Genomic DNA, 25,832 nt, shown 5'->3' with positions numbered 1-25,832 from the left:
ATTTAACTGACCATTTAAAATCTCATCATAAATATAAATATTGCTGTTAAAAAAATCTTCAAGCATATTGTAAATGATCACAACTAAATTAAATTAAATCTATTACTTCATCTTTTAGATGTATCTAATGGAATTTAAACACACAGTAACTTGACATGTACCATCACCTATTTTTAAAAATACATGAAACATGTTCATGTTTGAATATTTTCTATTGATTGTGCTTTCGTATTTCAATAAGAAATATATACATAGGTATATAAAATTGAAATCTAATACTTTAAAATTTCCTGTAGTTGTAAATCTGACAGAAGTTTTTTTTGAATTGAGATTTCATTATAGTTATAATTATACGCCATTGATAAAAACGTCTTATAAATGCTAAAATTCTGATGAATATTAATTAAATATAAAAGTGAGTATTTTGTTAGCATTTCTCTTTTAATAGATCTCTGAAAGGGTGGAATTAAAAAATTAATGTATGTATTGAAATTTATTTGTTAGATTTAGGAAGTGTTCAAACACTGCTCTAATTTTATTCTTCTTTATTTGCTTAGAAGTACACGTTTAGAAACCTTCTCACATAGATAAATGGGTGGGAATAGAGTTCCATTATTAGAATTTGGCATGATTGTTTGATATCCTTCCTTTTTGTCATTTCAAATCACACAGATTGTTAAAAATGATCTTGATTATAGATCACTACCAGTTAGGTCTTTCTTCCATTTTGTTCAAAATAAAGAATTGTAAACTACTGGGGTTACAGAAAGATTTATTACCAATCATCAATCTTTTCCTTTCTCAACACCAACATTAGTATTTTTATACATGTGTTTGGCTTCCCTGAAAGTTTTAGACCCTGGAATTATGGAGTGTACTAACTTTGAGATGGGCATAGGATTGATTATCCTCAGAGGGAAATTGGAAAAGAGGTCTTGAACTCAATCAAATGTGTATTCTCAGGGGGATCAATTTAAGACATTGTGTTCTTGGTCATTTAAAAACATGGAAGTTGCAACTATGGTCATTTAACTATGGTCAAAGGAGGCAAGAATATACAATGGAGAAAAAACAGTCTCTTCAGCAAGTTTTTACTGGACAGCAGCACATAGATCAATGAAGTTACTCCCTCACACCATACACAAAAATAAACTCATAATGGCTTAAAGATTTAAATCTAATACATAACACTTTAAAATACTTAAAAGAGAATATAGGCAAAACATTCTCTGACACGCATCATAGCAATGTTTGGTTAGGTCAGTCTCCTAAGGCAGTAGAAATAAAACATAAGCTTTTATGCAGAAAATGAAACCATAAACAAAACAAAAAGACAACCTACAGATTGTGAGCAAATATTGCAAATGATGTGACCAATAAGGGCATATTTTCCAAAGTATACAAACAGCTCTTAAAACTTAATATTAAAGAAGAAAATAAAAAAATGGACAGAAGACCTAAATAAACATTTCTCCAAAGAAAAAATACAGATGGCCAAGAGGCACATGAAAAGATGCTCAATATTACTATTTATTGGAGAAATGCCAATCAAAACAACAAGGTGTCACCTCACACCAGTCACAATGTCCATCATTAAAATGTCTACAAGCAATAAATGCTGGAGAGGGTGTGGAGAAAAGGGAACATTTCTTCACTGTTGGTGGGAATGTCAATTTGTGCAGCCACTATGGATAACAGTAGAGGTTCCCTAAAATGCTAAAAATACACTTAACACATGATTCAGCAATCCCAATCCTGGGCATCTATCTGGACAAACTCTAATTTGAAAAGATACATGCACCTACAATTATTATTAAATTATTATAATTATATATTATTATAATAAAAGGGACTATTTACAATAGCCAAGATATGGAAATAATCTAATTGTCCATTGGCAGATAAGTGAATAAAGAAGATGTTTCTATATATATATATGTATGTATGTATGTATGTATATATATAATAATTTTCAATATATATATATATTGAAAATTACTCAGTCATGAAAAAGAATGGACTATTACCATCTGCAGCAATGTTTATGGACCTAGAGATAGATGATCATAATCTCAAGTAAGTCAGAGAAATACAAATATATGATATCACCTACATGTAGAGTCTAAAAAATGATAAAAATGAACTTACAAAACAGAAATTGACTCAAGATATAGAAAACAGGGAGTTCCCTTGTGGCACAGTAGGTTAAGGATCTGGCTTTGTCACTGTATCAGCCTGGGTTGCTGCTTTGGCTTTTGTTCAATCCATGGCCTGGGAACTTCTACATAACACAGGCACAGCCAAAAAAAAAAAAAAAAAATGGCTTTGAAGCTGTTCTCTCACGTTCCTGATTTCTGTATCCATGTTATTTCAATAGCATTGTGACTATTTTTTAAAAAACTTCTGTTTTATTTCTCCACCCTGACAATCACATCATAACTCCTTTGTTTTCTCTCTGCATTATCTGAAATCCTAGATGGCCACTAAAGACAGTTCATAAAAAATTAAAATTTATTAAAAATGTTCGTGATGATTTACAAACAAAGCTTGGTAAAGATAGTTGTAAGTCAATACAATTTTGAAAGGGCACCTCCTGTCATGCATGACTTTACCCAAAAGTGAAGATTACTGAAGATCTGGTGAATCATCCAAATATATCTGGATTCTCTAAAATCAAGACAGTAAGAACACAGCAGCTAAAAATAGGTAGGAGATGATATACTCTTTTTTTTGGGAAACAGTCCTATGATATTTTTGACCTTAAGGCCTTTTTCTTTTTTCTTTTATTTTCTTTCTTTCTTTTTTTTTTGTGTGTGTGTCTTTTTTTGTCTTTTTTAGGGCTGCACCCATGGCATATGGAAGTTCCCAGGCCAGGGGTCAAACTGGAGCTATAGCTGCCAGCCTATACCACAACCACAGCAAGGCAGTATCTGAGCTGTGTCTGTGACCTACACCAGAGGGCAAGGCAGGACCCAAGCTCTATCTATGACCTATACCACAGCTCATGGCGAACTGGATCCTTAACCCACTGAGTGAGGTCGGGGATCAAACCTGTGTCCTCCTGGATACTAACTGGGTTCGTTAACCTCTGAGATACATTGGGAACTCCCTTTTTCTCTTTTTCCTTTTAAAACTCAATGAATTTTATTACAAATTCATTGTTGTATGATGATCTTCACAACACAATTTTATAGCATTTCCGTCCCAAACCCCCAGCCCATTCCACCACCCCCTAACCTGTCTCCTTTGGAAATTATAAGTTTTTCAAAGTCTATGAGTCAGTATCTATTCTGCAAATAAGTTCCTTGTGTCCTTTTTTTAGATTCCACATATAAGTGATAGCAAATGATACTGGTGTCTCACCGTCTAACTTCATTTAACATGATAATTTCTAGGTCCATCCATCTTGCTGACAACATTGTTATTGCTTTCCTTTTAATGGCTGAGTAATATTCCATTGTGTATATGTGCCACATCTTCTTTATCCACTCCTCTGTGGATGGACATTTAGGTTGTTTACATATCTTGGCTATTGTATATAATGCTGCCACGAACACTGGAGTACATGTATTTTTTCTTTTCTTTTCTTTTCTTTTTTATTTTATTTCTTTATTACTCAAATGAATTTATCACATCTGTAGTTGTATAACGATCATAACAATCTGATATCACAGCATTTCCATCCCACAGCCCAAGCACATCCCCCTACCCCCCAAACTATCTCCTCTGGAGACCAAAAGTTTTTCAATGTCTGTGAGTCAGCATCTGTTCTGCAAGGAAGTTCAGTCTGTCCTTTTTCCAGATTCCACATGTCAGTGAAAGCATTTGATGTTGGTGTCTCATTGTATGGCTGACTTCACTTAGCATGATAGTTTCTAGGTCCATCCATGTTGCTAAAAATGCTGGTATTTCGTTCTTTTTAATGGCTGAGTAATATTCCCTTGTGTATATGTGCCACATCTTCTTGATCCACTCCTCTGTGGATGGACATTTAGGTTGTTTACACGTCTTGGCTATTGCAAATAGTGCTGCAATGAACATTGGAGTACATGTATTTTTTCGAGTCATAGTTTTCTCTGGATAGATGTGCAGGGGTGGGGGATTGCTGGATCAAATGGTAATTCTATTTTTAGTTTTCTGAGGAATCTCTATACTGTTTTCTACAGGGGTTGCACCAATTTACATTTCCCACCAACAGTGTATGAGGGTTCCCTTTTCTCCACACCCTCTCCAGCAGTTACTGTTTGCAGACCTTTTGATGATGGGCTTTCTGGCCAGTTTAAGGTGGTACTTCATAGTGGTTTTGATTTGCATTTCTCTTATAATTAGTGATGTTGAACATCTTTTCAAGTGTTTTTTTGGACCTTGGTATGTCTTCCTTGGAGAACTGTCTATTTAGATCTTCTGCCCATTTTTTTGATGAGGTTGTTTGTTTTTTTGGTATTGAGCTGCAGAAGGTGTTTATAAATTTTGGAGATTAATACCTATCAATTGCTTCATTTGCAAAGATTTCCTCCCATCCTGTGGGGTGTCTTTTCCTTTTGTTTAGGCTTTATTTTGCTGTGCAGAAACTTTTTTTGTGTGTGTCTTTTTGCCATTTCTTGGGCTGCTCCTGCGGCATATGGAGATTCCCAGGCTAGGGGTCGAATCAGAGCTGTAGCCACCAGTCTACACCAGAGCCACAGTAATGCGGGATCCGAGCCGCATCTGCAACCTACACCACAGCTCATGGCAACGCCAGGTCCTTAACCCACTGAGCAAGGCCAGGGATCAAACCTGCAACCTCATGGTTCCTAGTCAGATTTGTTAACCACTGAGTCATGACGGGAACTCCTACTGTGTAGAAACTATTAAGTTTACTTAAGTCCCATTTGTTTATTTTTGTTTTTACTGTCATTACTCTAAGAGGTGGATCTGAGAAGATGTTGCTCTCGTTTATGTTAGAGAGTGTTTGGCCTATGTTTTCCTCTAAGAGTTTCATGGTGTCTGGTCTTTTATCTAGGTCTTTAATCCATTTGGAGTTTATTTTTGTGTATGGTGTTAGGGAGTGTTCTAATTTCATTATTTTGCATGTGGCTGTCCAGTTTTCCCAGCATCACTTATTGAAGGGACTGTCTTTTCTCCACTGTATATTCTTGCCTCCTTTGTCCTAGATTAGTTGGCTGTAGGTGCATGGGTTTAATTCTGGGCTTTCTATCCCATTCCACTGACCTATATTTCTGTTTTCGTGCCAGTACTATATGGTTTTGATGACTATAGTCTGAAGTCAGGGAGAATTGTGACTTTATTTTCAGACAGTTAGACTCACATAGTGAGAATGAAATTTCCAGGGTGTTGAAAGCTATATCTTCACTAAAACTACATAATTCAGTAGACAGTAATTGAACTAAAGTCTCCTCCCCTTTTTCCTGAGTCTTTAAATTCATAACTAATTAGTGGTCAAATCTCTCTAAGATTACAAACTTACCTTTCCATTTTATTTCTCCCTGAAGTCTCAAGTCCTTCTCTGAATTTCTGCTGGGTTGAAAAGACTTTCCTTACTGTTTTTGGATATTTGTTATTAAAAATAGAACTTTTATGTGCCTAAATAGTGTCTGCTCCTAGGTACTCATTACTGTATGTCATTCACCTTTGGAATATGCATTACTTTTTCTTTTCTTTTCTTTTTCTTTTTTTAAGGGCCACAGGGTCAGCATATGGAAGTTCCCAAAGTAGGGGTCCAATTGGAGCTGCAGCTTCCAGCCTACACCACAGTAACACTAGACCAGAGCCACATCTGTTACCTACACCATAGCTTGTGGCAACACCAGATCCTTAACCCACTGAGTGAGACTAGGGATGGAACCCACATCCTCATGGATACTAGTCGGGTTTGTTTCCACTGAGCCACAAATGCAACTCCTATTGTATCTATTTTTAGTAGTTGGATGGCAATGTGTCAGACATTTTTCAAAGAAAAGGGAGTAAAATAAATGCACAAACCTTTCAATACAGAAATGGCAGAATAGGACTTGTCTTGTGGGGCAGCAGGTTAAGGATTTGGCCTTGTCACTGCAGTGGCTTGGTTCATTGTATAGTGTTACTATTTCTGAGCTGGATGAAGTTAAAATTCAGATGATAAATTTTGAATTCTAATGGAGAATGTAAGTTCCAGGGGTTGTCTACTAATATTCTAAGGAGAAAGCCTGAGTTCAGTTGACTATACACGCTCTGTCTTCGTGAATATGTGAGGTATTTCCTGTCAAGAAGTCCATGTCAAAAATGGTTTTAATTTGTGAGTTAGATGTTCTTAATTTACCATCATAAATGTTAATTGGCTCTCATTGGTGAAAACAAGAGATTCGAGATACATGGGTGAACTTAGATGTTTCCCAGGCATGTTCATAGTGTATAAAAATCCAGCAAGACTTGCTATCTTTATCCTTAAAGATGATGACCCAGCTCAATTGTATAGCATCTTTTTGATCTCAGAGTCCATGTTCACTCTCATGTTTGATCGAAAAGTCCCATAAGATCATATATTATGAAATTGAAAGTAAGGCATGAAAATATTAGTTTAAAATATTGTGAGATGTACTGTTTTGAACATAAACATTTGTGAAAAATAACTATTTTTAAAAACAAAAAGTGGTAAGAGTGGAATTGTTTTACAGGTTTGAAAGTTTTTTTAGTGTCTGGATTATTTGAAGATGCCTGGATTCTCACAAGTCCATGCTTTCAATTTATTGAAATACATTGTTTTGGTTGAAGTACATAAAGGAAATCTAACCTCAACCTCATATGACTTATGTAGCTAGAAAAAAAGTAGGTAAATATTCTTTGCAGATAATTTTGGAGGTTTTTTTTTTTTTTTTTTTTTTTCTTATTTAGGGCCATACCTGTGGCATGTGGAGGTTCCCAGGCTAGGGGTTAAATCAGAGCTGCAACTGCAGGCCTATGCCACAGCCACAGCAACACCAGATCCAAGCCACATCTGTGACCTATACCATAGCTTGTGGCAAGTCTGGATATTTAACCCATTGAGCAAGACCGGGGATTGATCCCACGTCCTCATGGATACTAGTTGGGTTTGTAACCTGCTTAACCACAGTGGGAACTCCTGGATTTTTTCTTATATTATATCACAACATAAAAGTTTCAGTTTATTGAATATTAGTGACAGTGGAAACTCTGAAACTATATCCATGAGCATTTCATATTTTGTTCCATTAAAATCCTTCGGTCTATCTTACACTTTGAATAGATCATTTATCCATGCATGAATTTGTAATATCATGCATTGGTCAATATGAAATACAGGTACACTGACTTATCCAGATCTTCCAAATGTGGCTACACTTCATTTTGATACAAACACACACACACACACGGAGTCATTAATATAATGAACAATCTCCTGAGAAAAATTTATAAGTATTGGAAAATGGCCAATATGGTGAAGAAGACAAAATTCTAAAATTCTACACTTTGCTTAAAAGCTCCAAATTCATCACTGGCAACATATTATTTATTGATTGCTTTCTTTGAAGTAATAGGCTCACTTCATTCATTTTTGAGAAGATTCTTGCCAAGTATCTAAGATTGAATAACCATATTTTTTAGTTCCTCTTTCAAGTAAAAGTAGTGTTCCATGATAAAAGCATCTAGTTCAGTTGGAACTCAACCAACCACACAAGTGCTTTATCTTGGGTCAACTATTATACTGTGGTATGGACATAATATGAATTTTCCATTTTGCACACAGTACATTAAAAAGACATGTTCTCAAGGGTCTAGGTGTATAAAATTAATACCCTTTATTGCTTTCTCAAGGCTACTTTTAAGTGAAGCTATTTTACCCCTGAGAATGCACCAGCAGTGAAGAACATGACTCCCCAGGACAATTTAGCACCACTTCACTGATATGTGTAGAAGCTCCAACAATTTTACTTGCCACTGCTTTTGCATCATCAGTGTTAGATACTGAAACACTGATAAAAGGCAATTAATATCCCATTACAGGATCATTTTGACCTTGCAGATTCCCTGAAAGGGCCTCAGTGATCATTCTAAGAACTGCTTTTATAGATAAAGTAAAAAAACAATCATTATATCCTACCAGTAACAGCACATTCTGATTGCTGTTGGATGGCATTGAAGTAAACATAATCTGTCTTCTGGAATCTCGCTCTGGTGAAAGAAGCTTTCTGACATGGTTGTGGCCGGAGCTCTAGGAAGACAGAACACTGGGCCTTCCTGAGCTTCCAGAATTGGAGTGTGAAAGACTTCTCACTCATTGGCTAAAGGTTGCTGGTGATCATAATTTCTACCTAAAATAGCCTGAAAGTTCTGCTTGATGTATCTGGATAATGTTGGTTTATAACATTTGAGAAATCAGAAAATTCTTCTGAGAGATAAAGTGTTTACCATCTGAGCTCTTCTGCATATAAGATATGACACCTTGATATATATATATATACACACACGCATATGTTTATGTATATAGCATGTACACATATATATGTGTATACGTCTGAATCACTTCACTGTACACCTGAAGCTAATACAACACTGTAAAACAACTATACTCCAGTAAAATAAAATTTATAAAATACCAAAAAAAAAAAGGTATGAGACTTTAGACAAGTTATACTTCAGCTTCTCATTTACAACAGAACCTACCACCTCTGGCTGTCCAGAAGAAGAAAGGAACTACTGCACCTGTCATGTACTTAGTTCAATGCTTGGTACATACAAGCCCTCACTAACTCCAGCTGGTCCTCATCATGATTGTCATCATCACTACTATTAGATGTGGTTTGAATGGAATGTGGATTTGTCAATGGTAGTCCTGGAATGGCGTTAGAAACACATAGAGAAAAGTATAAGAAGAACTTGAAGAAGTAGAAAGTAATTCACCTTTCTAAGAATTCATACATTTCTTCTAAGTTGTCAATTTGAAAAGGGAACACTCTTACACTGTTGATGGGAATGTAAATTGGTGCAACCACTGTGGAGAACAGTATGGAGGTTCCTAAACATCTAAAATTAGAATTGCCGTATGATTCTGCAATCCCATTTCTGGGCACATATCTGGAGAAAACTTAATTCAAAAAGATGCATGCACCCCATAGCCATTGCAGCACTATTTACAATAGCCAAAACATGGAAACAACCTGAATATCTGTCCAGTGATAGATAAATGGATAAAGGAGATGTAGTGCATATAACAATGGAATACTACTCAGTCATGAAAGAAAGTAAAATAATGTCACTTGCAGCAACATGGATGGACCTAGAAATTATCATACCTAGTGCAGTAAGCCAAACAGAGAAATACAAATATACAATATATCTTTTATGTGGAACAAAATGCTGCAAATGAACTTATGTATGTATATAACTTATGAAACTAACACCACATTGTAAACCATGTATACTTCAATAAAATATATATTTTATACTTAGAGAAAGAAAATAATTCAGTGAGTTTTGAAATTGGGAATTTTCGAAAGAGGACTTAGGAATATCCAAAAGAAGTAAAGATGGAGAAGTTGATGGAAGAGAACTTTTTATGTGAGGATAAGACTAGAATTTAATTGTGTAAGTAATTGGGATCCACTAAAAGCTTTTGAGTGATGTGATTAGAACTCTGCTTTGATCGATATATTTGGTAGCAGGATGCATATTGGATTTCATGGAGGTAACTAGAGAGGTGTATAGAACCTGGGCTCAAGGAATTTGCCTTGCCATCTTTACACAAGTGTCCATCAGATGTAAATTTTAAAAGTGCAGAATGAGTAAAAGTTTTAAGAGTAGGTTTCAAATTCAGGGATGCCACCATTTAAAAATGAATAATGTGTTTGAAATTTCTTTGGGTTAGAGTTAACAATGAACCAAAAACAAATGGGAGGCAAACACTGCTAAATATTAATTATATTTTGTGGCTATGCAAGCTTTGTCAAGTTTTATTTTATGATCCTAGAAGAGGTTTAGCATTTGGTCACAAAACTATTTTTATGCCCGAAAGATATAAAAGTTGAAGAGATTCCTCTGGTGCCATAGTATCCATGTAAAAAATCTCTAACACAAAAGTTTGGACTTCGGAAAAGTAGAAAGATAAATTTGCTTTTCTTTTCTCCCATTTACTGATTGGAATTTATTTAACTATTCCTAACCTCTTATTGTCTGGACACTGAGAACCCAGTAATAGTGAAATTCCAGTGCACAGCTGTTGAGATGTAGTAAAATTATGACAAAGACTAGCCAGGTGGTCTTGGTCACTATTACTGGGTGAAAAGCAAAACAAAAGAATTAATCTGAAACCCTCTTCATTCACCACTGAAATCCCTATTGCGTCTCTTTTTAGAGACCGTCTCTCATTCAGAAAGAGAGTACTTGGAAAAGATCACTGGACGCATGTCTTTATTTTCCAGTCACAGGAGAGCAAGCCATGTAATTATGGCTACACATTGATCTTTCCCTAACATTCATATTGAGATGAACTGGGGTTCATCTTGCATGGCTGAAACCATGGCGATTTTCTCATTCAAACATAGCCAACATAATAAGAATATCCGTTGAGTATAAAAAAGTACCCGATATGCGAGGGAGCAATTAGGTTTGGTTTTTCAGTGTGGAGCAAAAATGTACTCCTCAGGGGGTTTCATGGGCTGGCAGCACTCAGCTGTTGGAAGAATTTGCTTGATGAAAGCACAAACTGAGGGTGAACGAGGAAAAACAGGTGGTTTGTCAAGAGTACAGTGTCAGTATGACATCTGCAGGTGTGAATCCAGGTCAGACTGACTCACTTCAAAAGAATCCTCTTTGGGTTGCGTGCAAAATTCTGCTAAAACTAAAGGAGAGCTTAATGTTCAAAGAATCTCGAAAATTGGAAAAAAGGGAAAGAAGGCATCTCAAGGTACCCAAACACTTCAGAAAGTGTTAGATTCTGTCGAAATATGTGTTAGATATTCATCTGTATTAATACACACTGAATGTAGGTGTCACTATTTTTTTAGTGTACTATTAAAATTATGAAATATTGGATATCATACCACATCCATAATTCAAAACACACACACACACACACACACAAACAAAACAGTGCTGAGACCTTCTCTTGTGTTTTATTGTCGTCTCACAGCAGACCAGTAGGGTGTGCTCATGACTCAACATTCTACCTGTGTAGCCCACCCTGACCTTCTGGTGTTTTCACCACAGGTAAATAAAAATAACACAGATGAAGAGGTAAAAATGTCCTGGTCATACATTACTCTTACTGTAAATTTCTCGACTCCAGAGAATGACGTGTTAGGAGATACTTCAGTTGCTCTAGCTCCTCTGCTAAAATGTGGATCAATGTCTTCCCCAATTCTTTTCTTCACTTCACCTGGTCTTAGTTATCAGAGCTTTCTGCCTGGGACAGCTGGCCTTTTTCAGAATCATACAGGAAATCTTCAGATAAAGGAACGCTTTTGTGAAATGAAGACAAGTTGAATGATGTTGCTCAAACATGTATACAATTCATCCCATGGTGCCTAAGAATCATGGAGAAGCCATTCAGTTATTTACTCCATTGCATTCAACTTTTGAGAAGAAGACCTCATTTTTTCTCTCTGCAAAGTGCAAAAAGAAAAAAAAAAAAAGGCAGTTTGGCAAAATGTCTGCAGAGTAGAATCAAGAGATGATAATTAAGGATGAATACAAACAGTACTTTCCAGGATAAAAATAGCCAGCAGAACATTGCATTGGCTCTCTTTTTAGACTTTCTTTATAATTTGTGGAGGTGGAATATACTTAGTAGCCTTGCTTGGTGCTACATGTGAAAACTTGGCTGCAGCATCCTGACAAAATGGATCGTGTGAGCTCATCTGCCTCCAAACACTGTTGGTTAATGACTGTGGGGACTACTATTGTTTAATTTTCCCTGGCACAGCTGAAAGGGATTGAACCCAAACATTTCAAAGCATAGAGTCTAGGGTGACCTACAGTACATTGAGTCATGTTGCTGTTGCGGGTCCAAGTTCATTCTTCTCCCTTTAAGATAGGATATATAGGTCTCATCTGTGTATCTTTATTTGGAGTATTAATGTCCTTTTTTAAATTGAGATAAAATTGGTGTATAACATTACTTAGTTTCAGGTGTACAACAGAATAATTCGATGTTTGTATATATCACCATATGGTCATCACCATGAAACCATGAGAACATCCATTACCATACAATTGACCCCCTTTACCATTTTTGCCTACCCCAACCCTCTTCCCCTCTGATAATCACCAATCTATTCTCTGTATTGGTGAGTCTTTTTGTTCATTTTTTGATTCCAAATATAAGTGAAATAATATTGTATTTGAATTTCTCTGACTTATTTCACTTAACATTGTACCCTCGAGGTCCATGGTAAAGACAAGATTTCCTCTTTTTTATGGCTGAGTAATATTCCATTATTTATATCTACCACATTTTGTTTATCCATTCATCTACAGATGGACACTTAAGACTTGTTACATATCTTGGCTATTGTAAATCATGCTGTAAGGAACACAAGCATGCACGCACATTTTCAAATGATTGTTTTCGTCTTTGGATAAATACCCACAAGTGGAATGGCTGAATTGTATTGTAGTTTTAACTATTTTTTTTTTTTTTTAGGAAACCCCATACTCTTTCACATAGCAGCTGCACCCCTTTACATTCCCATCAACAGTGCAGGAGGGTTCCCTTTTCTCCACATCCTCCTCAACTCTTGTTATTTCTTGTCTTCTTGATAATAGCCATTCTGGCAGGTGTGAAGTGATACCTCATTGTGGTTTTAGTTTGCATTTCCCTGATGATTAGTGACATTGAGCATCTCTTCTTGTGTCTATTGGCCATCAGTGTGTCTTTGTTGGTAAAACTGTTTATTCAGATCTTCTGCCCATTTTTTAACAATATACTTTTTAACATGGTAGAATCAAAAGCACATGAATCAGAAGTTACTCAAAGTATAAGACTTTATAGTTAATAAGTCCTTTGTTTTAAAACTAATGTGCTGAGGACTGGAGAGTACAGCAGTGACCACCAGTTATTCCATGCAAGCTCTTCCTTTCACCACCATACTTGCAGTCACTTGAGGCCATATGACTTGTTCTGGCCCCTGGATTGTTTGCAGAAATGGCATATGTCAGTTTGGGGCTTTTCAGGCCCGTCTTCCACTGGAACCTATCTTGAAAGCAACGAGTTCCAGATGTCATAGATGCTAGATGTATTTGGGTCATTCAACACATATCAGGCTTCACTGAGAGAGAAATAAAACCCTGTGTGTGTTAAACTTTGAGATTTTGAGGGACTTTCTATGCATGGGAAGCACTGACAACTGTAATTAATATATGAACATATGTACATATGTTCCTTTTTTTTTTTTTTTTTTTTTTGTCTTTTTGCCATTTCTTGGGCTGCTCCCATGGCATATGGAGATTCCCAGGCTAGGGGTCGGATCAGAGCTATAGCCACCGGCCTACACCAGAGCCACAGCAACGCGGGATCCGAGCTGCGTCTGCAACCTACACCACAGCTCATGGCAACACTGGATCCTTAACCCACTGAGCAAGGCCAGGGATCAAACCCACAACCTCATGGTTCTTATTTGGATTCGTTAACCACTGCGCCATGACGGGAACTCCAAGAACGTATGTTCTTTTGATAAAAGTCTAATTAAATTTTTACATATTTATTTTTGAATAAGTGATACATTCATAGATTTCATAATTTAAAAGTTCAGTGGGATACAGAATGAAAAATCTCTCTTCCATTTCTGAATCCTCACCACCCATTCCCCACCTCCAAACCCTTGCACTGAAAAAACCAATAATTAATAATTTCTCATATGTTTTCAAAGATATTTCAATTGTATATAAACAAATTCATATGCTAAATTCCCCTTTTGTACACAAATGGAAGCATACTATAATTATTCTGTTTTGCTCATAGGAATTTTTTACGTATTAGAGAAATTTATCTTCTATTTGTGATATGTACTGAAAATGCTTTTTCTTACTTTGTTGTTTATCTTTTGACAAATGCTCTCACATCGAAAAAATTATGTTGCTTTAGTTCAATTTATGCATCAAGGTTGGAAAGATGTATTGGAGATGATTTTTTGACTCTTGCCTAGTTTCTTTTCTTTTATTATTATTTTTTTCAATACACATTAAGCATTGATATACCTGAGTTAAAGTTTGAAGTATGGGTCCAACTTTAATCTTTTCCAGATAGCTACCTGGTTGTCTAAATTTTATTAAACACTTTCCTCACTGATGTGAAATGCAACCTTTATCCTATCTACTTTTCCAGATGTCCTTGGATCTCTTTTTAGACTATTTATGCCATTGATCTGTCTCCCTGTTTGTGAGCCAGTGTTATTTATTCCTCAGCTCATGCCAACATGGCTTCTGTACTTATTACTTCAGCGAAATTCCTCTTATCCAAAGATACTCGCTCTTGCTGATGTTTAACACACTGTGGAGGTCTGTCCACAGTGGCATGCAAGGAAGATGCGGTGGGGCTCCAGGAAGGGAGAACTTTCAGTCTCATTGTACTGTCTATGGATTGTGGCCTGAGTTAGTCATTTCTTCTTTCTTATGCCTTGGGTAGTAGAAGCGAATATATAGAGCATAGGTAAGGACATTGGTGGGTGTCTTTCCCTTCTTGGCATTCGTTTTGAATATCTGCTAAAAACTCAAGTTCATATGGTATTTGTCTTTGTTTTTCTGACTCAATACCATATGATATCACTTATAACTGGAATCTAATATCCAGCACAATTGAACATCTCCACAGAAAAGAAAATCATGGACTTGGAGAAAAGACTTGTGGCTGCCTAATGGGAGGGGGAGGGAGTGGGAGGGATCAGGAGCTTGGGCTTATCAGACACAACTTAGAATAGATTTACAAGGAGATCCTGCTGAGTAGCATTGAGAACTTTGTCTAGATACTCATATTGCAACAGAACAAAGGGTGGGGAAAAAAAATGTAATTGTAATGTATACATGTAAGGATAACTTGATCCCCTTGCTGTACAGTGGGAAAAAAAACAAAAAAACCAAAAACTCAAGTTCTCTTAAGAGTGGCAAGTTGTGGGTTACCCTTTTTTTTTCCCTCCTAGAATGAGCCTTTTTTTTTTTTTCAAAAAATGCCTGATAAATAAAGATTGCAGACATATCATAGTAATTATTTGTTTAGTTACAAGGTTTTGTGAGACTGATGGAACAGGGTAAGATTATAGTTTCATAGTTTTTGATCTGATTTACATCTTTAATTCAATGTCTTTGATATATAAGCATGAGAAAGTCAAAGTGAATAATAAATATTTCTGAATAAGAGCATAAATGAGTTAGAAAATATTTTCAAAATTTGATTCGACTTTCAAAAAGAAAATTCCAGAGTATGTTTTCTTCTTCTTAATAATTTTCTGTTAGACTTAGAAACTTTTCAGGGAAGTGTAATGAATATCTTAACTAGAAAATTTGCAATTTATATAAAGGAAGCTATTTTGAATCAATTCTAAGTGTGGATGCTAGTCTTATTTTTCTTGTAAACAGGCCACTAATCATCTGTTTCCTATTTGGAATTTTCCCTTGTTTTTGTCTATGTTTTAATTTAACTGAAATATGACAGGGCATTTATTAATGAATGAAAGTTCACAGAATTTCTTTTTTCCTCAGCTTACCAAAGAGAAAGAGCATGTCAGTTAATTATTGTCACGATGATAATGTACATCAAGTCACCTCAAACCTCAGGTATTGAATATAATAATAATTTATTTACCACCCATCTATGATCATAGAGTTTGACTGAGCTTGGTGAGTCTATTCATCCATTCTTGGGTGGACTTATGCCTAGGTCCAGCTAGGATGCCAGTAATATCTTGACCAAACACTTGTCATCCTCCAGGAGGTCAGCCTGGCCATACTCTCATGGTGTCAAAGAGGGAGAATGAGAGCAAATCCAACTGGGTAAATGAATTCTCAAGTCTATGCTTATGTTCTATGTCCCGAAAATGTCAGTGGCCAAAGCAAGTCACATGGTTGAGGCTTGTGTTAAGATGGGGGAAGATCCAGAGCTTCCTGCCAAAGAGCATGGTTGTAATTAATGGGTCATTATACAGCCGGCCCATCACAGTGAAGGATGACAATGCATTAGAGGGAAAGATGTGAATCAATATTGAATTCATTGTAGTAAATCCCAAAATGGTATAACAGTGGGAAAGAGGGGGAAAGCAAGCCTGGTGGACTGGAAGCAGGGAAGATTTTTTTTTAATTTCCCCAATATATTGCTTTTTTCCCCCTACTATACAGCATGGTGACCCACTTACAAATATGTGTACATATTCTTTTTTCTCACATTATCATGCTCTGGCATAAGTGACTAGACATAGTTCCCAGTGCTACACAGCAGGATCTCCACTATGGAGAACAGTATGGAGGTATACATAGAACTACCATATGACCCAGCAATCCCACTCTTGGGCATATATTTTTTGTTTTGTTTGTTTCAGACAGGGAGGGAGCAGAGATGACACACCTGCGAGGAAATTGGATGGAGGCAAACGGCACTTTAATGGGTGTTTCTAAAGATGTTTTATTTCAGTCACTTTAATGTTCTCCAAGAGATCTTAGAATGACATTTCTTTTTAATCACATTTGGCGCCCTAGCTGCCATCTGTATGTGTCCCAGCTGCATGGCTGGACTGTGTCGATCCATGGATTTGCGGTGTCTTTTGCAGACCCTGGAACTTGGGTGTCCATAGTCAGGCTCTGCCTGACTTGTTTGACACTTTACTTAGGACTCCAGCTGCTGTGTCCTCTGGGAAGGTGAAAGTCTTCTTAAGCATGCTGGTTGTAAGTAAGTATTGTCTTGCAGCTCCAAACTCCACTCCTCCTGCTTGTTACTTTGTGACCCTGGGGCTGGGTTTCTGCAAACCATAGCTGTCCTTTGCTACCTGAATCCCTGTGAGGTTCTGACAGTAGGGGGCACTGAAGGGGGCCTGGAGGAAGAAGGGGCTTGCTCCATCCTGAGGCTCTTCACCCCCTTGTGTGGCTGGAGTGATGGCAGCTGGTACCTTTCCAGTGTTTTCCTGTGCACTAATGCCCATCACCAGGCCCAGCTGTCAGCACCCGCTGTCTGACGTCATCCACAGAGGTCTAGGCCTAGGTCTGCAGGGCGATGTTCCTCTGAGCTCTTGAGGCACCAGCAAGGGTGGTAAACTTTTGTTTTAGGCTTGTGCTGTTGAGCGACCTCAAGCACTTTAACTAACCTCAAGGGGCCCTCCATGGAAGAGAATCTAAGGTTACCATACTCCTGTTTGTTCTATCATACACTTTTCATTTCAATGCACTCTTCCACACATACAAAACTTATTGAAAAATGAAACCACTTCAAGTGTTTAATTTAGAAGCCATTTCTTTTTTTGTAAATTATTCTAGGCAAGTGATCTAATGGATTCTCTGAAATATCAGGTGGCCAGAGAGAGAGACTGTTTAAGAGAAGGAAAATATAAAAGTGAGGTAACTGCCAAAGCGGAACAAAAAGCATTGTTTGGAGTGATGGGAACTTGCCTGTATGAGAGTGTTCTGGAAATTAGAACATTTGTAACAGAAGATGAATTTTGGTGTACATTAAAGTCATTTACTCCTCAAAATGGCAAATAAGCCTTTTTCTGACTGCAGGAGTTTCTAAGAGTTTAGGGGATTTTTACTTTGTACAGTTTTAGTTTGAATTTCCCCAGTTTATTGTGAATCTCTTCTCACTGGTTACCTTCCATTTGTATAACCACCTGAAGGATGCACTTATAATAAGTATTTATAGTGATGTATCCAGGTGGTAATTTGGTCCTGATTAAAATGGTTACTGCTGAATTTTGGTATTTACATTAAAACAGGAGTTGTTTTCCTGGTCCTCCATAGCCTCTTCCCCCAGATATTGACATAAATTTCTAGTGAACAAAGGAACTTGTGGAAACAGAAGAGGCAAAATGCAGATTTGCTGGCTTTTCTACATTGGCACTGGGGACATGGAGAGGAAAGGAATGTGACTTTGCTTTTTTTTGACTTATTAGTGATTCTGTGTTGTCTCTGTGCCTGGACTCTTTAATAGAGGACACGTTTTTGTAAGTGAAATAGCATGTTTTTATCCTGACAATGCTGCCCTGGGACCTCTCTGCTGGATCTTTATTAGAGAGTCACCACAGAGATTTCATTTAAAAAAATCAGATATAGGAGTTCTTGGCATGGCTCAGCAGTAATGAACCCGACTAGTGTCCATGAGGATGCGTGTTTGTTCTCTGTTCTAGCTCAGTGGGTTAAGGATTTTGCGTGGCTATGAGCTGTGGTGTAGTTCACAGACGTGGCTTGGATCTCACTTTGCTGTGGCTGTGGTGTAGCCTGGGAACTTCCATTTGCTGTGGGTGCAGCCTTAAGACAAAACAAAACAAACCCAGACATAGTCGACATATCTGTTTTCAAACCATTGAAAAATATTTGAAAAACTCCTCCCTAACATAATAATATAAACTAAAATTTTTGAGGATTCCCCCAAACTGTTTCTTGTTCTTTTATTTCTATTCTCAGAAAAATATTTTTCAAAATTAAAAGCAATTCTCAATCGCACATTCCATTTTTTGATCAAAAAATTTAAGGACTTAGTTTTGTTGAATTTTTAAATAATACTAAAGAAGAACTCCTCTATTCTTTCTCTTTGTGTTGTCCACTCAATATCCCAAAGAGGTAAAATTAAAATATTTTCATTTATCAGATAATTAAAAAAAATTTTTTTCCCCTTTATTTAGTGGTAGGAACACTTAGCATGAGAGCTGTCTTCTTAACAAATGTCTAAATTTACAATACGGTGTTGTTGACCATAGGTACAATGTTGTATAGAAGATTTCCGGAACTTACTTTACTCATCAATCACTAAAACTATAAACTGGTTGAGCAATAACTCCCCATTACTCCCTCCCCATGCCCTGGCAACTACCACTGTACTCTCTGCCTGTTTGTATTTGACTATTTTAAATAGCTCATATCAGTGGAATTACACTGTATTTGTCCTTTGGTGACTGGATTATTTCACTCAGCAAGATGTCCCCCCAGCTCTATCCATATCCATATGCACATATAACAAGATTATCTTCTTTTTTTAAAGCTGAATCATATCTCATTTTACAGATACACCACATTTTCTTTATCTGTTCCTACCCTGATAGACAATTAGATTGTTTCTATGTCTTGGTTATGGTGAATAATATCAGATAGTTTTGTGCTAGTCCATATCCACTAAAAGAAATACTAAAGGGATTTTTCAGACTAAAGGATAATAATGGTATGAAATGCAGCAAGAAATGAAGGAAAGGGAAATGGAAAATATAAGGGAATAATTATGAGTGAATATTGTTTAATTAAAAATAAATACTAATGTCATGTGGCGCTTAAAATAGGCAGGATGAAAACATGTGGTAAAGTTGCACAGATTTGAAAGGAAGTGTAATTGCAGTAAAAATGTTATAGAGTCTGTTAAAGACTGAATTGTGTCCCCCTCAAAATTCATATGTTGAAGGCTTAAACCATAATGTGACTGTATTTGGAAATAGAGATGTTCAGGAGATGAAGTTAAATGAGGTCACAAAGTTTGAGGCCCTGACAACTTACAGACTGGGAGAAAATAATTGCAAATGGTGTGACTGATAAGGGCTTAATTTCCAAAATATACAAAGAGCTCATACATTTCAATAACAAACAAACAAACAAAAACAACACAATCAAAAGTGAGCAGAAGACCTAAATAGATATATCTCCAAATATGATGTATAGATGGACAATTGGAGCATGTAGAGATGCTCAACATCACTAATAATTAGAGAAATGCAGATCTAAATTGCAATAAGATGTCACCTCACTCTTGTCAGAATGACCATTATTAAAAAGTCTACAAATAACAAATGCTGGAGAGATGTGGAAAAAAAGGCACCCTCCTATACTGTTGATGGGAGTGAAAGTTGGTGCAGCCACTATGGAAAACAGTATGCAGATTCCTTAAAAAAACTGAAAAATAGAATTTTCATATGATATATCCAGAGAACATTCTAATTTGAAAAAAATACATGCACCCCTATGTTCATAACAGTACTGTTTGCAATAGCTAAGACATGGAGATAACCTAATGTTCCATTAGAGATAAATAAGATGCACACACACACAATGAAATACTACTCCACCATAAAAAAAGAATGAAATAATACTAATTGCAGCAACATGGATGGACCTAAAGATTATCATGCTAAGTGAAGTAAGTCTGAAAGAGAAAGACAAATGTATATCATCTATATGTGGAATCTAAAGTACGACACAAATGAAAGTATCTATGAAAGAGAAACCAATTCATAGATATTGAAAACAGATTTGTAGTTGCCAAAGATTTTGTTAATCTTTTCAAAAAACAAACTCAATTTTGTTGATACTTTCTATTGTTTTTCAATTTTGACTGTACTTATTTCTGCTCTAATTTTATTATTTCCTTTATTCTACTAACTTTTCCCTTATTTGTTCTTCTTTAAAATTAGATTATTCTTTTTCTGAGATGTCTTAAAAAGATTTGTTATGGCTGCACCCATGATATATGGAAGTTCCTGGGCCAAGGATTGAATGTGAGCAATGGCTGTGACCTATACCAGAGCTGCAGCAATGCTGGGCCCTTTAACCCACTCTGCCAGGCCTGATATCCAACTCATACTTTTACAAAAGCCTGAGCCATTGCAATCAGATTCTTAATCCACTGGAACACAGCAAGAAACTTCCCTGAGATTATTCTTTTTTACTGTAGGTACTTATCATTATAAACGTCCCTCTTAGTATTGCTTTGCTGTATCTGAAACGTTTTGGGTTTTTTTCTTTCCTTTTTTGTTTGCCTCAACTTAATTTTTTAATTTACTGGGTGATTTATTCTTTGATCCATCTGTTTAATTTCTACCACTTGTTAATTTTCCAGTTTTCTTTCCTCTGTTGATTTCTAGTTTTATTACACTGAGATCATTATATATATATATATATATATATATATATATATATATATATATATTTAGTGCCATACCTGCAGCATGTGAAAGTTCCTGAGCTAGGGGTTGAATTTGAGACATAGCTGCCAGCTTACACCATAGCTATAGCAACACCTGATTCAAGTGGCATCTGCAAACTATGCCACAGCTCATGGCAATGTCGAATACTTAACCCACTGAACAAGACCAGGGATTGAACCCTCATCCTCATGTATACTAGTTTGGTTCTTAACCCACTGACCCACAATGGGAACTCTTAAATATTCCTAAATTTGTTATGACATTTTGTTACCTGACATGTGCTCTCTCCTAGAGATAGTTCTGTGTGTGCTAGAGGAGACTGTGTATTCTTCTGCTGTTGGGAATGTTCTGTATATACATTTTAAATCCATGTGATCTATAGTGTCATTCAAGTTCCTATTCCCTTAGTGATTATCTGTCTGGATTTTCTATCCAGTATTGTAAGTGAAGTATTGAAATTTCCTTCTGTTACTGTTTTATTGTCTATTTCTCCTTTTGATTATTCCGATGTTTGCTTCATATATGGGTACCCTGATGTTGGCTGACTATGTGTTTATAAATGATAGACCTTGGTGAATTTACCATTTTATAATTACATAATGACCATCTTTATCTCTTATGACAGTTTCTGGCTTAAAATCTACTCTTTCTGATATTATTATGGCCATCCATACTCTCTTTTTATGGAATATCTTTTCCCATCCTTTCACTTTCAACCTCTGTTTGCCTTTGAATCTAAAGTACATTTTTTATAGACAACATATAATTATATCTTGTTTCTAATTCATTCAGCGTTTCTATGTCTTTTGATTGGGGAGTTTACACCAATTCTCTTTAAAAATAGATTTTGGTAATGAAAAACTTACCATTGCTATTTTGTCCCCTGAGCTGTACTAGCATCTGTATGCTATACAGTGGGCCCTTTGGGGGAGGAGCATGACATTCAGCTCTCTTATTTCTTAGCTCCACCCATGCATCCAGAGTGTGCTACATTCCATGAGACAGGGAAGACAGCCCCCACTCCCAACAAAAAAATGTTGAACATATGTTTCAGTCTTCTTTTCTTTCACCAGAAAGAAGCTGGGAGCTGGGATTTTTCTCCCAACAATGCCATACTGAAGTGGAGGATGGAACTATAACAAATGTGTGACATGAATTTTCCTACCAACATTGTTGTGGCAGGTTTTGCATTAACCTGGGGAACAGGAACCTCTTAACTAATTCCTGGATCTCGTACAAAGGAAATTGTTCTGGGTGTTGTTTTTGAGTCTGTGACTCCCTGGGGGAGGAAGGTCTAGGAAGGTCTATTCTACCATCTTGCTGACTTCATCCCAATTTTCTCCATTTTTAACCCAAAATATTAGTGTTCTATGACTCATGAAGGCTGCCAGAAGATTTGAGATTCTTGAATCACAGACACTGGGTTTTATTACTCATATTACAGCAAACTTTGCAAGCATCAGCATATTTCATGCGCGTTCCCTAAGCTGTGATTCCTGTAGAATGATTTGGGGAAGGCCAGGTAATATCTGCACGTTGGCTAAGTTTTGTTAAAGAAGAAGGTAAAGGGGAGTAGAAACCTAGACCTTTCACACTAGATGGTAAGCATGCCTGCCTGCTGTTCCAGGGAGATACAAGGTGTGAGAAAAACCATCTTTGTTCTGGAGGGAAATACTGTCTCTATCTTCCAAAGTTGAATGCTGCACTGACATTCTTTGAAAAATACAGTCCAGAGGAAGGAGAGTCAGGGCCTCTGCCCCCAAAACATACAGAAACACTAGAGAGGAGTTCCCATCATGCCTCAGTGGAAATGAATCTGACTAGTATCTATGAGGATACACATTTGATCCCTGGCCTCACTCAGTGGGTTAAGGATCCAGTGTTTCTAAGAGCTTTGGTGTAGGTCGCAGATGCAGCTCAGATCCCAAGTTGCTCTTGCTGTGGTGTAGGCCAGCAGCTGCAGCTCTGATTTGATGCCTAGCCTGGGAATTCCATATGCTGTGGGTGCGGCCCTAAAAACACACACACACACAAAAAAAAAAAAAAAAAAAAAGAAAGAAAGATACAAAAGAGACTCACAGGGAGTTTTCTCTCACTGGTTTTAGCTGAAAGAGACCCTATGCTATTCCATAAAGTAAATCATTGAAAATTCAAAATTTTGAAAATATTCATAGGATATTCTATGGCCAGAGAATTAACCTAGAAATTAATGACAAATGTAAAAATAGATAATCTGTAAAATGTTTAAAAGTTAAAATGTACTTTACTAAATTATACCTACATCAAAAATGACTAACAATTGCAGTAAGACAAATATGTTATTTTTGTTTAGTTAAAAATATGAAAATTTATGGAATGCAGCTAAACAAAATCCGAGATGAAAATCAAAGAATTAATTCATTAATTAAGAAAAAATTCTAGAAAACAACTATTCAAGTATCCTTCTGAAGGTCCAGTAGAAACCATAGCAAATTCAAGCTAAAAATCCTGAGAAAAGAAATAAAAAAGAGCAGAAACCAATAAAACCCACATGAAACAAATTAAGAAAAATCAAAATTTGATTATTTGGTAAGATTTATAAAGTTGATGAGCACTCTAGCAGTACAAGTCATGAAAACAAAGGGCAGAAAACAAATACACATTACTACTATAAGGAACAACAGGTGATATTATTACAGATTTATAGATTAGAGAAAATAATAAGCAAATGCCATTAAATTGAAATGGACAAATCTTGAAATATACACTTACAAAAAATGGACACAAGACAGAATATAAAATCTTAACGTTCCTGTATTTTTAAAGAAACTGAACCCATGATCAATTTTTTTTATATAACATAATATTATATAATAACAAAAAACCAAACCACTGCTACATATAACATAGCTGATTCTCACAGACAGACTAATAGGGAAAAAAAGCTAAATACTTAACAGGACAAAATGTATGACACCATTCATATAAAGTTCAAAAATGGGCAACACTAATCTATGGTGATAAAAGTAAACATGGTGGTTACTTTGGGTATGGGATAATGATTACACGGTGGTATTCAGGGGCTTCTGGGGAGCTGGCTTCTGGATCTGGATGGTGGGTATGTGTATGATATCCTCATAAAAATTTAACAAAGTATACATTTAAGATAAGCAACATGGATGGACCTAGAGATTATCACACTAAGTGAGGTAAGTCAGAGGAAGACAAACGTCATAATTATATATGTGGAATCCAAAAAAAGATATAAATGAACTTATTTACAAAACAGAAACCAACCCACAGACTCCAAAAACAAATGTATGGTTACTAAAGGGGAAAAGTTGCCGGGGGTGGGGGGGTGGGGAATGGATGGGGGGGTTTGGGATTGACGTAAGCACGCTATTGCAAATGGAACGGATGGTCAATGGGGCCTACTGTATGCAGGGAACTTTACCCAATCTTCCGTAAAAATCTACATGGGAAAAGAATCTGAGAAAAAATGGATATGTGTGTATATATAACTGAATCACTTTGTTGTACAGCAGAGATTATCACAACATTGTAAATCAACTGCAATTCAATAACATTTAAAAAATAAGATTTACATTCTTTGCATATATGCTTATTTCAATTAGAATTAAAATTAAAACAACTACAAAAATTGTAGAGAGACTAATTTCTTGAAATTAATATGTGAGATTGCCAAATTATTGCTCTGCCCTCCTCTCTTTGGATGTTTTACATGAACATTGCAGTAGTCTTTTGGGCAAGATTATAAAATGGATAATCGTTATTAAACTCTGCATGCGGGATTGGATTAGCCCAGTAAAGAATTAAAAAGCAAGTTTATTTTTAGCATTTATGCCATTCAAATTCGCCAGCTGACTTCAAGGGAGAAGAAAAAATTCAGTTTATGAGGTGTCTCAGTGGGGAGTGTTTATATTAGATACTCAGCACAACAGGATGCTGTGAGTTGGAAAACATAAGCAGATCCAATTAACAGATTCTGCATTGTGGAAATTAAACTTGATTAGGTTTTGGACAGCTTTATGTGTGAATGTGAGAACATACTTATAAAAAAATTATTGTTTTATCCTCTATAACTTCAAGAGGATTTTTCTACAGGCTAGGGATCCATGATTAAAATGGAGATATGTTGGCTCCTCATTTGTGTAATTCTCTAATAATAACATTCCTTGAGAATCATTAGTTAAGGGAATAATACTGATTTTGAAGGATGACTAAGACAAAGAAAGGCACTACTTTTCTCTGCCACTCTCTCTACCCTAATGGTCTGGCCTCTCTGTATAGTCGAGGGACTTGCATTTACGTGTGTGTCAAATTAGCAAAAGTTGTTGCATGTGACCAGCTGCTTCTGTTGAATCTTCCAGTCACCCATTTGACTTTTCTAAATAATGCATTTTTTTTGAAAAAACTCATTCATAAAGGCTGACTCTAGGTTAGTGCAGAGGTGTACATTTTCAAAAAGAAATAGAATCTACTCATACATCCTGGAGTTAAAATTTAACCAATGATCTCTTCAGAGATTAGTGGAATATCCGCTGAAAACCTTGTTTCTAGAAACTTATCCTAATATTTTTGACCTTATTGGCTGTTTGGAATGTTTAGGAACAAAGATCCTTAAATTGCATTTGTAGGTCTCTAGAGAATCAGAGCAAATCCCAAAATGGTTGCAAAAACCAGAGCTATTGAAACTTCAAGAACTCTTTGTTGGCACTTAGATCCATTAACCAAACCTCC

The sequence above is a fragment of the Sus scrofa genome, chromosome 8 (genome assembly GCF_054392235.1).
Source record: "Sus scrofa isolate SSC_HxYL_T2T_F1_AM1 chromosome 8, Sscrofa_HxYL_maternal_Yorkshire_Landrace_v2.0, whole genome shotgun sequence".
In the NCBI taxonomy this organism is placed as follows: domain Eukaryota; kingdom Metazoa; phylum Chordata; class Mammalia; order Artiodactyla; family Suidae; genus Sus; species Sus scrofa.
Note: the sequence above shows the minus strand (reverse complement) of the source record.